Source organism: Lithobates pipiens, unplaced genomic scaffold (assembly GCF_037356315.1).
Source record: "Lithobates pipiens isolate NorthernLeopardFrog02 unplaced genomic scaffold, aLitPip1_a1.2 Scaffold_10, whole genome shotgun sequence".
NCBI classification, from domain to species: domain Eukaryota; kingdom Metazoa; phylum Chordata; class Amphibia; order Anura; family Ranidae; genus Lithobates; species Lithobates pipiens.
In genome coordinates, this window is record NW_027507686.1 from 52,445,100 (window position 1) to 52,462,294 (window position 17,195).

General features: G+C 46.7%; 1 long non-coding RNA gene across 1 annotated transcript in view; it reads right to left on the reverse strand.

Moving 5' to 3' along the window:
• Nucleotides 1–6,552: 6,552 nt before the first annotated feature.
• Nucleotides 6,553–17,195, reverse strand: part of LOC143930473 (uncharacterized) — a 39,318-nt gene continuing 28,675 nt past the window's right edge. The window contains exon 5 of the long non-coding RNA XR_013262778.1: nucleotides 6,553–7,567. This is a non-coding gene — a long non-coding RNA (uncharacterized LOC143930473). The remainder of the gene's footprint in view (nucleotides 7,568–17,195) is intronic.

Genomic DNA, 17,195 nt, shown 5'->3' on the forward strand with positions numbered 1-17,195 from the left:
CCCTCCAAATTACCCTTTTTCTAGCACACATTCCTCCTCCCTACCCAAATCTCCCCCAGAAGAAATTTCCCCCTCTTAGCAGAAATTCACACACCCTTAGGGCAAACATTCCCCATCCGGCTCAAATCCCCCAAAACTGTCCTCGCACATATCCCCCCCTATTTCTCCTTCTATCAAATACACCCCCCCATCCTGATTACACCTCACAGCACAGATAAATTCCCATCCCCCTTCTCCACAAACATCCAAAGCACAAACTTTTACCCCCCCTCCCCTCCTCCATTGTGTACAATTTCCCTGTGACCTTCCCCTCCTCATCCTCTCCTGTCATTACAGCGCTCCTACAGCACATGAGACAGGATTGCTCTTAGATGACATTGGGCTGTACACACACACAGTGTTATTACCGCCCCCCATCCACATTTCCTGCTGCCGGTGTTCTGTCTAGAAGTGCCCCCCCATGGAATAGTGCCCGCGCATGCGCAGGACGGAGACGCACTTCAGCTGATTTGCCAATCAGCTGGAGTGACGTGACCAGGGAGTCGTAGGTGGCATCTCTCGATGGGAGATACCATTTCAGGGCCACAATTGAAACCTATACAAACAGCGGGGGGAGACTGTAGTTCTCACATTGTGCCTCGCTGTTGCGGGCGGCTTTACAGTGCGCTGATGGTCCGGATTTTGTCTGTGTTGCAGGCGGGTTTGCTGTGTTGAACGGCCGGTTTTGCCTGTGGGAAAGGTCGGGTTGCAACACAGACAATACCAGCTCTTCAACACACACTAGCCGCCCTCCAGCAGCAGCGATGCACAATGTGAGAACTACGGTCCCCCCCCCCCGCTGTTTGTATAGATTTAAATTGTGCCTGTGAAATGGTATCTCCCATCGAGAGATACCTCCTACGGTGTGCGCCCTATGCTCTGATTACGTCAGCCCATCTGACCGGCAAATCAGCTGTTGTGCTGTTCCGTACGGCGCATGCGCAGTACATACCGGGCACTATTCGATGGGGGGGGCACTTCTCAACAGAACACCAGGAGATGAGCAGCCCTTGGAGGAGATAGGGGGGTGGTAATCAAAGTGTGTGTGTACAGTCCGATGCCATCTCTCCACTCTGCCACTTCTCCTCTCACTGCTGCAGGATGCCATTGCCTTTTCCCAGCTCTGAGTGCAGGCGATGGTGGGGGGAGATCAGTGGCCAATCAGGCATCACATCAAAGGGAGGGCACAACTGAAATCTGGGTGTAAATCGGCACCCCCTGGATCCTGCCATGTCTGTGCCTCTCCATCCAGCAGTTGGTCCTGTGGCTGATTAAGGTGGTAAACTCACTTGGTGCATTATCTGAATTAATTTAGCCTCAGAACCTGTGTAATTCATATGTGTTCAGGTGGCAACCCTAGGTGTGGGGTGTGTGAGGAGTAGGGGGAGGTGTGAGGAGTAGGGGGGTGTGTGAGGAGTAGAGGGAGAAGAGAGGGGGTGTGTAAGGAGTAGAGGGGGGTGTGTGAGGAGTAGGGGGAGGTGTGAGGAGTAGAGAGGGGGGTGTGTGAGGAGTAGAGAGGGGGGTGTGTGAGGAGTAGAGAGGGGGGTGTGTGAGGAGTAGAGAGGGGGTTGTGTGAGGAGTAGAGAGGGGGAGGTGTGTGAGGAGTAGGGGGAGGTGTGTGAGGAGTAGGGGGAGGTGTGTGAGGAGTAGGGGGAGGTGTGTGAGGAGTAGTGGGTGTGTGAGGAGTAGGGGGAGGTGTGAGGAGTAGAGAGAGGGGGTTTGTGAGGCGTAGGGGGGTGTATGAGGAGTAGGGGGAGTTGTGAGGAGTAGGGGGAGGTGTGAGGAGCAGAGAGGGGGGTGTATGAGGAGTAGGGGGAGGTGTGAGGAGTAGAGAGGGGTGTGTGAGGAGTAGAGAGGGGGGTGTGTGTGGGGTAGAGAGGGCTTGGCATTTTAACACAGTTTTCATATGCGGGCACAACTAACGTATGCGTTCTCTTCTGCGTGCGAGCTCGGCGGGGCACTTAAAAAATAATTTTCTTCTTTATTTTACTTGTACACTGTCCTTTTAAAAAAAAAAAATGTGATTAAAAAAAAGCATGACAGGACCTCCTAAATGTGAGTTCTGGGGGTCAAGCAGACCTCAGATATCACATTTACACTTAAATGTCTTTTTTTTATTTACAAAAAAAAAATCCCCTTTTAAAACCATTAGGCGGAAGTGACCTTTGAAGTCTCTTCCGCCATCCAATGGTATGGAGCAGAGTGGGGGCATCTTTCCCTCACGTGGCATCCAGCCTCACAGGGAAGAGGACGCGATAGTCTCTGCCACTACAGACAGCTCTGGTAAGCGGTGGAGATGGCCGCAGCACGGCGGGGGGGCCCTTCTCCCTCCAACGATAAAAGTGATCTTGCGACAAATCCATTGCAGAGACCACTTTTATCTGAAAGCGGACCGCCCGCTGTTGAAGAGGATACCAGGGTTATGGCATTCCCAACGGTATGCCCACAGGGTGAGCCTGGGCACATCCTAATCACCATGTGCGGCACATATTCCCGTTTTACTGACACTGGCCACTGCCCTATTGACACCATCCATGATTTCATTTCTTAATATGTTTGTTTACATTTATTTCTAAACGTTTGTGTATACACACTCTATATTATCAAAAGTATTGGGACACCTGCCTTTACATGAAATTTAATAGCATCCCAGTCTTATTCCGTAGGGTTCAATATTGAGTTGGCCCACCCTTTGCAGCTATAACAGCTTCAACTCTTCTGGGGAGGTTGTCCACAAGGTTTTGGAGTGTGTCTATGGGAATGTTTGACCATTCTTGCAGAAGAACATTGGTGAGGTCAGGCACTGATGTGGACGAGAAGTCCTGGCTCGCAGTCTCTGCTGTAAATCATCCCAAAAATTATTTTATCCGGTTGGGGTCTGGACATTTATATATTAAATGTATTATATATATATATATATAAAATGGCACCACATCCCAAAGAGATATATACAAATGTAGCACTAACCCCCAAAGGAGCTGCTGGTTAGATTGGGCTACACCTGACCCCGCCCCCTCTGACGCTGGTGAGGAAAGCTATGGGGTTCCCCAGTGACGTATGGGTGATCCCGCCCCCCCTCTGATGTAACGCAGGTTTCCGTTACATCAGAGGGGGCGGGGTCACCCATACGTCATTAGGGAATCCCTGGCTCCCCTCACCAGTGTCAGAGGGGGCGGGGTCAGGTGACGGGAGGCCCCGCCCTCATAATATAAGAAACGTCAGTGCTGGGATCCCCGCAGTGTCTCCGCAGTGGAGACAGAAGACAGATGTATGGACAGTGCTGGACTGAGAGATCCCCCATCGCTGGATATGATCATCCATCGCTGGATAGCAAGAGTGGAATCTTTTTTTTATTTTTAATAAAGAAATTTTTCAAAAGTGTGTTTGTCTTATTTAACCATTTTTACACTTTCTTTTTCAAACAGGGGGGGCCGGGATCTGGTGGTCCCCTTGTTAAAGGGGGCTTCCAGATTCTGATAAGCCCCCCGCCTGCAGACCCCCACAACCACCGCTCAGGGTTGTGGGGATGAGGCCATTCTCCACATCAACATGGGGATATGGTGCTTTGAGGGGTCACAGACTCCCAATGTTGAGGGCATGTGGCCTCCGCTCCCTCCACAGCCGAGCACTCCAATGAGTGAGGAGGGGGCAGAGCAGAGAGCTGTGACTGACAGTCTGCAGCTCTCTGCTCATGGAGTTGTGAGAACCGAGCAATCAACAGTGTTTGATCGCTTGGTTCTCAGTGTAGAGGTGCCGGGGGACAGATACGGCATCCACCTAGGTAAGTATGATACTGGAAAAAACATCTATCAGTGGTACCATCTATCAGTGGTACCTATCAAGGCCACCCATCAGGGCCCATCAGTGCCCCTTTAACTGTGCCCATCAGTACCGACTTATCTGTCCCCATCAGTGCCGCCTTTAACTGTGCCTATCGGTACCCTCCAGTGCCCCCTCATCAGTACATATCAATGAAGGAGAAAAATGACCTGTTTGCTAAATTTTATAACAAACTTTAAAAGTGGTTGTATACTCTTTTTTTTTTTTTTTTTACTTTAACCTACAGGAAAGCCTATAATAAGGCTTACCTGTAGGTTAAAAAAATATCTCCTAAACCTGTACGGTTTAGGAGATATTCCCCTCGGTATGCACCGCTGACTGCAGCAGCGCATGCGCACAAGGGGATTCTCGGCTGTAAAATCCGGCAGTGGCGGACCGGCCAGAAAGAAATCTCCTGCGCGCATGAGCGGGAGTGACGATATCGCGGCTCCGGCCACTCACAGCGCCGGAGCCACGATACCCAGAAGAAACGCTGAGGGAGCATGTCAGCTCCCCCAGCGTGGATCGGGCCAGATGTCGGGGCCTCGTTCTAAGGTATTTCATAATGAGCTAGTATGCGGTGCATACTAGCTCATTATGTCTTTTGCTTTGCAGGTGGTAAAAAAAAAAAAAAAACATTAGCGGGTTTACTACCGCTTTAAACATGATTCTTTTTTTTTTTTAATTTTCCATCTTTTTTTGTTTAGCAAAAAATAAAAATGAAATACCACCAAAAGAAAGTTTTATTTGTTGTAAAAAAATGATAAAAATATCATTTGGGTACAGTGTAGTATGACTGCGCAATTGTCATTCAAAGTGCGTGAGCGCCGAAAGCTGAAAATTGGTCTGGGCAGGAGGGGGGTTTAAGTGCCCAGTAAGCAAGTGGTTAATGACCAGGCCATTTTTTGCGATGCAGCACTGCGTTACTTTAACTGACAATCGCGCGGTCGAGCGATGCTGTACTCAAATAAAATGAATGTTCTTTTTTCCCCGCACATAGAGCTTTTTTTCCTTGGTATTTGATCACCTCTGCAGTTTATTTTTTTTGCGCAAAAAAAAACACAAAAAATAAAAAAAAAAATGAAAACAATTTTTTTTACATTCTGCTATAATACATATCCAATAAAAAAAAATAATTTCTTCATCAATTTAGGCCAATATGTATTCAGCTACATAGTTTTGGTAAATTTTGCTCTCCAACTGCTAGGAGAGCAGCAAGACTCAAAATCAGTTTACTGCAGCAGATCAGGCAGCAATTGAGATTGGTTGCCAGAGAATACAGCACATCATTACCACTCAATAACTGGTTGCTAGAGGAAACAGCACACATTACGGCTGCTTTGTTGCTAAAAGTTACTGCACATTACAGCTCACTGATTGGTTGCTATAGATCAGGGATCCTCAAACTACGGCCCTCCAGCTGTTGGAGCTACGCATCCCATGAGGCATTGTAAAACTCTGACATTCACAGACATGACTAGGCATGATGGGAATTGTAGTTTCTAAACAACTGGAGGGCCGTAGTTGGACGACCCCTGCTATTGGTTACTGTGCATCATTACCACTTAATGGTTGCTAGAGACAACAGCGCATCATTAAAGCTCACTGCTTGGTTGCCTGTGACATCTCCAGTAGGCACTGCAGCAAGGTCTATATCCTGGCAGTGGCTCAGCAACACGTCTTCTCACTCTTCCAGTCTCCCCCACATAGTACTCACTTGGTGGTTTTTCAGCAGCTCAGTCTCTCACGGGGGGGACTGTAACTGTACTGCTGTACCGCTCACCAACTCTCCCATAACACTGCGCCATCCTGGTGAATTTTTGCCTGGGCAAATCTTGTTCCCTCTACAAAAAGCGGGTTGAGTTCAGGCCCCATGGACTTTGGTGAATAGGCCATTCCTTGAGACTACATGTCCCATTCATGCCCCTCAAGTCTCTTCTGATTGGCAGCTCGTTCTGCTTAGCTGGAGGGAGGGGGAAGAGGGAGCTAGCAGTGATTAGACAGAGCTGGCTGCTGACAGGAGGGGGGGTGGGCAGGAGGTTGCGAGCACACAGACAACCTGCAGCCGCGCCTTTTCCCCGTGATAGCACAGCAGACCCGAGACCTGTAATGCCTGTGCAGCAGTGTGAGGGGAGAACGCTCAGCTACTCTGATATGATAGGGAGGCAGCATGGGCCCCTGTAGCTATGAGCAACCCTGGGCTCAAAGAACAGCTGCTTTGGTCACCATAAAAATAACTGGGACCGGGGCAGCTTCCCCTTTTGCCCCGCCTTAAAGACGTGCCTGACCTTACCCCATACTCTGACTGGATCTCTTCGCACACACCTTAGCCTGCTCAGGCCACATACCTCTGGTACACTTTTCCCTGCTCATACCACACCCTGGCTTGGAGTTAGCGGAACACACTTTCACCCGGAATCTGATGGAGCCAATGCACCTCGTTAATATGTGGCCTGCAGTATACCCTTTTAATGCTGCAGAGGATGCATGAAAAAGCCCATTTAAACAGCCTTGCAAATACCACACACAATGTCTGCTGGACTGAATAGAAAATAAATAAAAAAAGACACATTAACAAAGCCATAATTGTGTTTTAATGTATTTTTATTTTTTTTAACAAATATATTATAATGGAGTCAATATCAGCAAATTGAGATATATACTGTAAATAAATGGGAAAAAAAATGTCATTTTACACACACAAGCAGTGGGGAAAAAAAATTAAGAGAGCAAGAAAATAAAGATTAATATACGTTGAAAATACTACTGGGGTAATGGGGGGGGAGGGGGGTGTTGCACTATAAACGTTAGTCCTTTAAAAAAACTAATAAAAAAAGCAAGGTGGGGGGGGAGGGGGGACGTCCATTTGTTTTGATTGAAAAAAAATCAAAAATGAATCTCCGGATGTAATAAAGAATATACAAAATCTAGAAATAATATGGCTTTAGTGCCTGCCCCAGATATTTAACCTGAATAGATCCCCAAGCAAAATACAGAATTAAAGTGCTTTGTAATATTAACCCCTTCAGATCCGCATTATAGCCGAATGACGGCTACAGTGTGGACCTACATTGCCAGGAGGCCATCAATAGACGTCCCCCTCCCCCCGCACTGTGATCACCGAGCCAATGAGAGGAGCGCGAGGAGAAAAAATAGCCAATCACTGGCTTCTGTGCAAAGGACATCAGTCCCGAAGAGGAAGATGCACAGCCATCTCATCTGTGCCCACCAGTGCCGCCTGCCCGTGCCCACAGTGGCACGAATCACAAATCAGTGCCAGCAATCAGTGCCAGCTATCAATGCCCACCAGAGATGCCAATCAGTGCCACCTTGCTGTGCTGCCTATCACTGTCACCTACCAGTGCCCATCACTGCCACCCATCAGTGCCACCTATTAGTACCCCTTCTCAGTGCCCACCAGTGTCACCTATCAATGCCCTTCAGTGCCACCTCATCAGTGCCCATCAAAGCAGTTTTATCATTTGTATATCAATGAAGGAGAAAAATTTCCAGTTTTCAACATTTTATAACAAAATATATATGTATCTACAGTATATATATTATATATATTACCATTATCATTGAAAGTAAAGAAAATCCCACATTTTGGGGTGTCCCCAGAAAAATAATTGAGATGAAATCTTCCAATGGGGACACCAGTTCTGGTCACTTGGGGTTCCCCCAGGGATTCCCTTAAAGCGGTAGTAAACTTCAGTAAAAACAAAACAAAAAAAACTTCCACCGTAAGGCAATGTCATAATGTGCTAGTATGTATCGCATACTAGCACATTAATAGAGACTTACCTTAAAACAAAGCCATGCAATGGCGCACTTTCACTGCTGACAGGACTTCCATCTTCATCCGGCCTCCCGGGTTCATGGCCTCCGGGTACATGAGTGGCCAGGGGCGCTATGACGTCATTCCCGCCCATGAGCATAGGAGCCGCCATTTATGGCATGGGCTCTGACGGTCTGGCACTGTATGCTTCCTCTCACATCCTGTTTGGCTATGAGACAGGAAGTGAGGGAAAATCTCCAAAATGGGACACAGATGGTGAAAACAAATAATAATAATAATAAAAAATCTGGCAGGGGTTATAACACTCTCTTGCTCTATCAAAAAATAAAACGTTTTACCTATACTTCCATTTTTAAATAGGGTTGTCCCAATACCACTTTAAGACGGAGTACAAGTACTGATCATTTTTTTTATAAAATACTTGCTGATACCGATTGCTGATACTTTTTTTTTATGTCATGTGACAGTGACACTAATATGCAGTACTGATGGGCACTGATAGGTGGCACTGATGAGGTGTGGACTTTGTAGGGCAGCTACAGCACTGGAAACAGGTTACATATTTCACCCTAAAATAAGGTGACCAGATTTTTAAAATGAAATCCGGGAACATATTTTATTTTTTTACTAGTAATGGCAGCAATCAGTGACTCATAGCGGGACTGCGATATTGCGGTGGACAAATCGCACACTAATGCCACTTACACACGACTGGTTTTCCCTTCGGAATAAACTCCGAAGGTTTTTCTGACGGAAAATCGTGTGTTTTGCCTACACACAATCACACCAAAGTCCGACCGCCTAGAACGCGGTGACGTACAACACGTACGACGGGACTAGAAAAGGGAAGTTCAATAGCCAGTAGCCAATAGCTGCCGTCTCGTACTTGCTTCAGAGCATGCGTCGTTTTTGGAACAGCATACAGACGAGGGTTTTCCCCGATAGGAATTGGTTCCGCCGGAAATATTTAAAACTATTTTCTATTTCTAGGTCCGTTAGAATTTTCGAAAAAAAAGTCAGATGAGGCGCACACACGATGGGAATATCCGATGAAAAGATTCCGTCTGACTTTTTCTGTCGGACATTCCACTCGTGTGTACGCGGCATTAGTGACACTTTTCACACTTTGTGGGAACCAGTGACACTAATACAGCGATCAGTGCTAACAATATGTACTGAGAGAGCCCCATGTAATCTCTTCTGACAGCAGCAATGTGCGGTTTGTTTCTCCCTGCAAAGCAGGAAGTAGAAAACAGCACAGAGCACACACAGTACCACACGTTGGTCACACATTTAACCCTTTGATCGCCCAAGTTGATAAACCCTTCCCTGCCAGTGTCATTAGTACAGTGACAGTGCATATTTTTAGCACTGATCACTGTATTGGTGTCACTGCTTCACAAAAATGTGCTTGTAAGGTGTCCAGTTTTAAAGCTGCAATCTCCCAGTCCCGCTATGAGTCCCTGATCACCGCCATTACTAGTAAAAAAAAAAAAGCAATAAAAAAAATTCCAATAAATATATCCCATAGTCTGTAAACACAATAACTTTTGTGCGAACCAATCAATATTTCGCTTATAGGGATTTTGTACCAAAAATATGTAGCAGAATACATATTGGCCTCAACTGATAATGAAATGTGATTTTTTTTTTTTTTTACATTTTTTATCGGATGTGTTTAAGGCTGGGTTCACACCAGTGCGATGCAGAAACCCTGTGAGTTCCCGCATCGCACCCGACTCGCACAGCACTTCACATTGCCATATGCGAACCACTCTGAGTGTCAATATAATGTTAATGACGCCCCCATTTCAGCTCGCATACCGCACTGCGAACTGTCAGTTTGGCCATGAATCGGATCGCATAGGTGTGAACACCCCTGCGATTCAATTCTTGTGCAGACCAAAAATAGTTTCCTGTACGAGTTTGGCCCGAATGCGACTATCTGTATGGCTGAAATGGCATCGCACGGACATTGCATGTGAATTGCACTGCAGTGCGGTGCAAATCACATGCGATCTCACACAGCGAATCAGTGTGAATCGGCCCTTATAGCACAAAGCAAAAAATATTTATTTGTTCCAAAATTGTCTTTTTTTTTCTATCTATCTTGTTTCTAGAGCAAAAACAGCAAAGCAGAGGTGATCAAATGCCACCAAAAGAAAGCTGTATTTGTGGGGGGGAGGACATTTTATTTGGGTACAGAGTCGCACGACTGTGCAATTGTTAGTTAAAATAACGCAGTGCCATATCGCAAGAAATGGCTCGGTCATTAATGGGGGGGGGGTAAATCTTCCGGACCTTAAGCGGTTAATGTCCGAAATATATATAAAAAAAAAACATAATTCACACCACATTCAGTCCAGTGCATTTTTCCCCCAAACGCATTGGAAAGTAGGTTATATGGTTTCCAATGACATAGGTGCCCCCAGTGCAGTGCCCCAGGGCTTTCCAGTTCCAGAAAAAAAGTGTCATTTTTGCTACACTGGAAGGCAATAAAACGCATAAAAAACTGCACTGGAATGCATCAAAAATGCACCGGACCCCAATACAGTGAAAAACTGAAAGAAAAAGAAAAAAGCATCTGGAAGTGCATCAAACACACACCGGAACGCACCAAAAACGCATTAAACACATTCATGCAAAACACATGCGGAAGGCGTTTTGGCGGAGTGAAGCAGCCCTAAGTGTTCCTGACATCTCCTTACATATGTCACCGTTATTTCCCACTTCAATCGTCTTCTCCATTGGAATATAACATGAAATGTACCTGAAGAGTAAATAAAGGAAGTCGGGATGCACACCAACGTTTTGGCCCCTCCCACATGATCGGCGCGCTCTGATCTGTGCATTTTTCAAGTGGATCTGAGCGGGCCCCCCATTGACTCCTATAGGGAGACGGATGTCAGCAGAGATGTGTCCCCCGACACCCGCCTGCCATCTGTGCCGCTAAAACCAGAAGTATGGCGACACGTTCAGCCAGCCGCCTGATTGGATGTCATCTATTGCAGCTAAACGATCAGTAGATGTGGTGGCTGTATTAGTTTTCTAAGGGCTCTTTCACATGGACGTGTCCGTGTACGGACTCCGCTTTGCTCAGTAGGGATCGCTCTGTTGATCCCCGCTCAGCAGGCAGATGACAGCTCCATCTCTGTACACTGTGCAGGATGGACCTATCAGAGCTCCGCTCTCCCCTATGGGGGATGGGATGAAGATAGACTGTAGAGTTCGTCTTCATCTGATCCGCCAGACAGATGGAAAATAGGGTTTCCATCCGTCTGACTTTAGCGGGTCGGATGTCGGTGGACATGTCTCCGCTGACATCCGACCCACAATAGACCTGTATGGAGCCTCTGTTCAGGTCGCCCTAAAAAACTGACAGGAGGACCTGAGTGGTCCGCCCGTGTGAAAAGGGCCGAAGGCTCTTCCCCTTGGTAACCTGGCCAGTAACATACCTCCTGTACTAGACTGCCCCCACTCTGGATGAAGGAGCACAGGGGGCACATCTTAGGACAGAAGCATTGTTGGTCTGGGGGGAGGGGGGATTAGATGTACTAGCAGATTTACATATACTACCAAATTGGAGCCAATCTCCAGGTCACACTTTAGACTCACAAGCAGTTAGAATGACAGATTTTTTGGGATAAAGGTTTTACACAAATAAATAAAAGAGCTGATCACTGCAATCACCTATCAGTGGCACATGGTTTGGCTCAACCCTCTAACTGCTACATCTGCATGACAGCTTGTTTTGCTGATAAAAAAAACAGACTTCTTCCAGGAGGATGACATGGAGGGGATAGAAATGTCCAGCTGAACGCATAAAATTTCACAACAGCAATTAAAATATCAGCAAAAGTAATACAGGAAGTACTTATTGGGAATTGGTCATCCGATTCAGGTGGTGCTGAACACGGGGTGGGGGGGGGGGGGATAGTGAGCACTGAGGTGGGTGATGGGGGGCAGATGAGTGAATACAGGGGTGTTGATTAGGGAAGGGGGGGTGATGAGTGAACAGGTGGGGGGTGAGATAGATGAGTGAACATGGGGGGTTAGTGAGCATGGATGGGGAGGGGGGTGATGGGGCAGATGAGTGAATGGTGGGTTAGTGAGCACTGAGGGAGGTAATTGGGAGAGGGGGGGGGGTGATACATGAATGAAGATGGGGAGCAGATGAGTGAACATGGAGGGGGGTGATGGAGGGGTAGATGAGTGAACACGGTTGGGTGATCCGGGGTAGATGAGTGAACACAGAGGGGGGAGTTATGGAGGGGTAGATGAGTGAACACGGGGGGGTGTGATGGGGGGGCAGATGAGTGAACAAGGAAGTGGGTGATGGAGGGGCAGATGAGTGAACATGGTTGGGTGATCCGGGGTAGATGAGTGAACACAGAGGGGCGAGTTATGAGGGGTAGATGAGTGAACACAGAGGGGGGAGTTATGAGGGGTAGTTGAGTGAACACAGAAGGGGGAGTTATGAGGGGTAGATGAGTGAACACAGAAGGGGGTTGATGGGGGGGTAGATGTTGTTACACCCACCAGAGTTTTGCATTTTAGACGTATTTATAACAGTAAAGTTAGTTTCTATAGTGAAATACAGGACTTAGAACGTCTGACTGCTTAGATGTTGAATTTTAAAAGCAGCGAAGTTCTGTCAGATTAGCAAACCTATGAGCTCCCGTATTTCACTGTGATTTTCAGCGACTGATGGCAAATAACCACAATTTTTATAATTTTTATTGATATTTATCGCTATTACTAACCCTTATTAGAATATTATCATTAATTTTATAGTTTTTTGCAGGTATACAGACTTTCAACAAGATGCCTCGGCCTTCACGTCCCAGATCCCGGCGAAGGCGCTCACGCCAGGACAGCGACGAGTCACCAATCGCCCACAGGACGCGATCCAGAGCCCCACATCAGCGGAGACAGGAGGCGGACCCACCCAGGAACAGGAGCCGTTCGCCGAGAGACCGCGACAGGGTGGCTGAACATCTTCCAGCACCGCCGCCGGCCATGGAGCTGCGTGGCGTGGAGCAGGTGAGATGTTCAATTTGTCTTCTAGGGTATGAACCTGGAGAAGACACGGCCATTCTGACCTGCGCTCACGAGTTCCACATGGGCTGCATCCAACGTTGGATCGAGCAAAGCGCAACCTGTCCACTGTGCCGTGCTCCTATTGCCATCCCCCAGCAGGACCAGCAGGACCACGGAATCCACTTTGACATTGACATCGATGAGTGGCTCAACGACAGGTTTGAGGTTCAGCTTGATGAAAATGGTAATGTGTGGTACTTTAACGTTGAACAGCGGATGATTTACTTTCAGATTTTTGAAGAGGACGATGAGGACGATGAGTATGAGGTAATCGATAGGTGGTAATGTGGTAATGATCCCTATAGAGCAGGGCTCGACAAATCCCAGGCGCCAGGTCACCATTGCGACTAGAAATTGTGCCCCGGGGCCTGGGCTTTTGTCAGTGACAGGTGCCCCTGCTACAGAGCGGGCTGTGGGGTCTTGACTGGGAAAGTGGAGGTGCCTTGCAGGCCTCGTAGGCCCTCCACACACAGAGCACTGTCTGGTAAAGTTATTAGCGGCAGGAGTGGGGATGGAGCAGGAAGGGAGCAATGCAACAGCCGCTGACATGGCGAGAGCTTCCTCCTCCCTTCTCCACACTCTGTTGGCAGAGCAGCACCACGGTGTGAAACTGTATGGAGAGAGAGAGGAGCTGTCAAAATTGAGGTTGAATGTCGGGGGGGGCGGGACCCGGGATGGGCGAGACCCAGCTATCCAACACCTGCCCCTTTCTTAAACAGCCCAATCATTGGCTGGATAGCTGCCGGGTCCCGCCCACCCCGTGTCCTGACCACCTCCGACATCACTCTGAATTTGTCAGCTCCTCTCTTTCTCCATACAGTTTCACACGCCGCAGTGCTGCAGAGAGCATTCAGTTACACTATCGGCTGTGAAACCCACCATTGCCATCCAGTGCCATCTGCCAATCCCAACCAGTGACACATGCCAATTAGTGCCACCTGCCAGTGCCAACCATTGCCACCTGCCAGTGCCAACCATTGCCACCTGCGAGTGCCAACCAGTTCCACCTCAGTGCTGCCCAGTGCCACCTTTCAGTGCTGCCCATCAGTGTCACCTGTCAGTGCCACATGTTAGTGCTGCCTATCAGTGCCCATCAGTGCCACCTCAGTGTTGCCTATAAGTGCCACCTATCAGTTCCCATCAGTGGCACATCAGTGCTGCCTATTGGTGCCCATCAGTGCTTCCTGTCAGTGCCCATCAGTTCCAACCTCAAAGCCACCTCATCAGTGCAGCCCATCAGTGCTCATCAGTGCCATCTCATCAGTGCCCAAGGAGTCGCTTTATCCTGATGCAGCTTCAAGCTTTCCAGGTGAGTGCTTCAGACAATTATCACCGAAAAGGAGTCCCTTCATCCTGATGAAGTTGAGGATTCCAGACCAGACTACAAAATGTAGTTACAAACTCAACATATAAACAGCAAAACACATTTTTTTTTTAATCTTACAAAGATGGAGAGGGATTGTTGGATATAAGGGGTGGAGGAGGCCGGATTTTTTTTTTCCACTAAACAATATCCTTATTTTTCATTAAAAATTCATACACATCCATTAGTTAATGGTCCTCCTACACCCCTTCTTTTTCCCCTCACGTCTGTTTCAAATGAGCAGTGCACGTTAGTTGCAGTCATGTACACTGCTCTATGAACATTACAAAGCTCAGAGCCCAAAGCTTATAGCCCAAATCTTATAGCCCATAGCATAAAGTCTAAAGCCCATTGCCATTTTCAGGAAGTTGGATCATAAAATAAATGAAGGGACTGGAGTTTAGTGTCACTTCTTTACCAAAGTACACAAAAGAAGTGTGATTGGGCAGCTAATTGGGGAGAAGAAAGCCCATAGCTACTTTTTTGGGTTAAGAACACATACTTAAATTGAATATATATTTTTAAACCAGAGTTTACTATATGAGTAGTGTGTGACAGGTCCTCTTTATGGACCCCACATCTCTCCTCCAGGCTGGAAAGGCTGAGATTGTTAAAAATAATAAAATAAAATGAACGCTCTCGGCTTTGTTTACATCCGCCGGCCCGGATGTGACATAGCGTCATAAATCTCTACGGTAAACTTCCGTTGGTGACCGATTCTTTCTCTGGGTCGCCGATTGTACAGGCAAGCCCACGAAGAGCACCGGAGAGTGGCAGAGGGGGGGGCATCCCCTCCTGCTGCCTGTAAGAACGGTCAAGCGGCTGAGCTGTTGGGATTGTTCTTACGGTGCGCAGTGTCGCTGGCCGAAAAAATACAATCCAGGCATTATTCAGATATCCCCCTCAAAGTCTATGACGTCATATCACATACTTTGGGCATGAAGTGGTTAAACTACCGGACCTCTCCCTTTCCCCTCACTTCTGTTTTAAAAAAAAAAATTCAAAAATGCAAAAAAAATTTTTTTTAGTAAACATAGAAGAGATAGTGATATGATAAGACAGTATGTATGATTTTTGTTCTTGTATAGATTTTTATAGATAAGATGGATATTATTAAGTCAATGTACTTGTAAATTATTTGTCATGAAATTGTTTCTTATGTGCGTTTCCGATTCCTCGTCACATCCTCTGTTAACTCCCAAACCCCTCCCTTTCCCCTCACCTCTGTTTGAAAAAGAAAAAGAAGAAAAAATGATTATATATTTATATATTTTGTAAATAGAGATAGGATAGTGATAGGATAAAATAGTATGTATGTTTTTGGTCTTGTTAAAAAAAAAAAAAAATCAAATAAAAAGATAGATATTTTAGTTAACGTCCTTGTAAACTATTTGTCATGGAATTGTCTCGGCATGTTTGTGCCTCCCTCTGTCATTCTCCATTAATTCCCAAACCTCTCCTTTAGCTCACAGTCCAAAGCCCACAGCCCATATCCCAAAACCTGCAGCCCAAAGCCCAGTAGAGGCCCGTCCACAGGGGGCACCCAGGCGCTGACCACCCCCCTCCCATGTAGTAAAAAAAAAAAAATACAAAAAAAAAAGATTTTTTTTTAAACATGTCCCTTTAAGAATTTTTTTTTTACATTTCCCTCCCTATGTGCACTGGCGCCGGGCGCAGTGCAATATAGGAAGCGCCACGTCTATGCAATCACAAGATTGCAGACGAGGTGCTTCATTTGGCCAAAAAAAGAGCGCTCTGTGGTGCAGCCGATCGCGCCACAGCTTCCAGCGCGATCGACTGACCGAGCAAGTGCATAGACTTGCACTTGAGTGAGCGGTGGTCTGAAGGGGCGGGGTCTTGCGCCCCCATCCTAAAACGTCACCAGCTGCCACTGCCTAATAGTTAAGGGTTGGAAAAAAAAAATGTATAGATGTATATAAAATGTATACATGTAATTGTATAAATATTTAACATCTTTCCTCTATACAGCATACTTCTAGCAGTTTTACAGTAATTGATGTTTGATGAGAAAAAAAAACAAACAAAAAAAATTGTATGAACGTATAAGTATAGTAATAACAGATCTTTTTAGACTGGCAATTTTTATTTAAAAAAAAAAACTTCATCGGGTGCCCCCACGGAAAGCCGCTTTCCCTGGGGGCACCTGTGCGTGCTCATTCCCGAGACTCGCTGCTGCATGTATTGACACAGAAAGCGGGACTCGGGCCACCGCGCACCCCCATGTCATCGGATTTGATTGAGAGCAGCTGTAGCCAATCGCTCCCACTGCTATCAGTCTGTCCAATGAGGAGAGAGACATTGGTAGAAGCTGGATCGGATGGGCTCAGGTAAGGAAAAGGGGGGTTGGGTGGGCAGCGTCAGCAGAGAAGGTCCTTCTCCTTAGTACATAGAATGCATTAAGGTGATAAAACTTAGGGCTTTAGAACCACATTTAGATAGCCATACACTGCAAGATTTGGAGGGGTTGAAGGAAATAAAACGACTGATTAGGAGAGAGCAGATCGCACACACAGATTATAGGACGAGGCCTACTACAAACATACATCCAACATTAGAAAAACGATGACTAGCATCCAGTAGGGTAGCTTAGTGTAGTTTAGTGTAGGTCCTGCCCTAGAAGAGTCTACCTTGTCGTGGTGGGCAGGCTTGGAATCTATTGGTCAAAAGTATGTTAGCGAATGGGAGAGAGGATCACTAGATCGTCACTTCTGACCAATCGATTTCACCAAAGGACTCTTGGTTTAATCAGAGCACATGAAAAAAGTTCATGAATCAGGTTTACATCCACTTTACGATGAAAGGAGGCTCCAGGCCTCAAGACAACCTTGTCCATACAAGTTTTATACAAGACAATATTGCTAGCACTCACCTCGCAGACATGATGGCAATAAGGAAGGCCACCTTGTGAAAGTTGGCTGGGGATACACTTTAAAGTGGAGCCTAAAATCCTAAAATGACCCCCCCTACATGCACTCACAGCCCCCACCCCCCTCTGTATAGTAAAATGCTATTCTTCAGTTAACTTTTTTCATACCACTCTCCTGGGATACCACA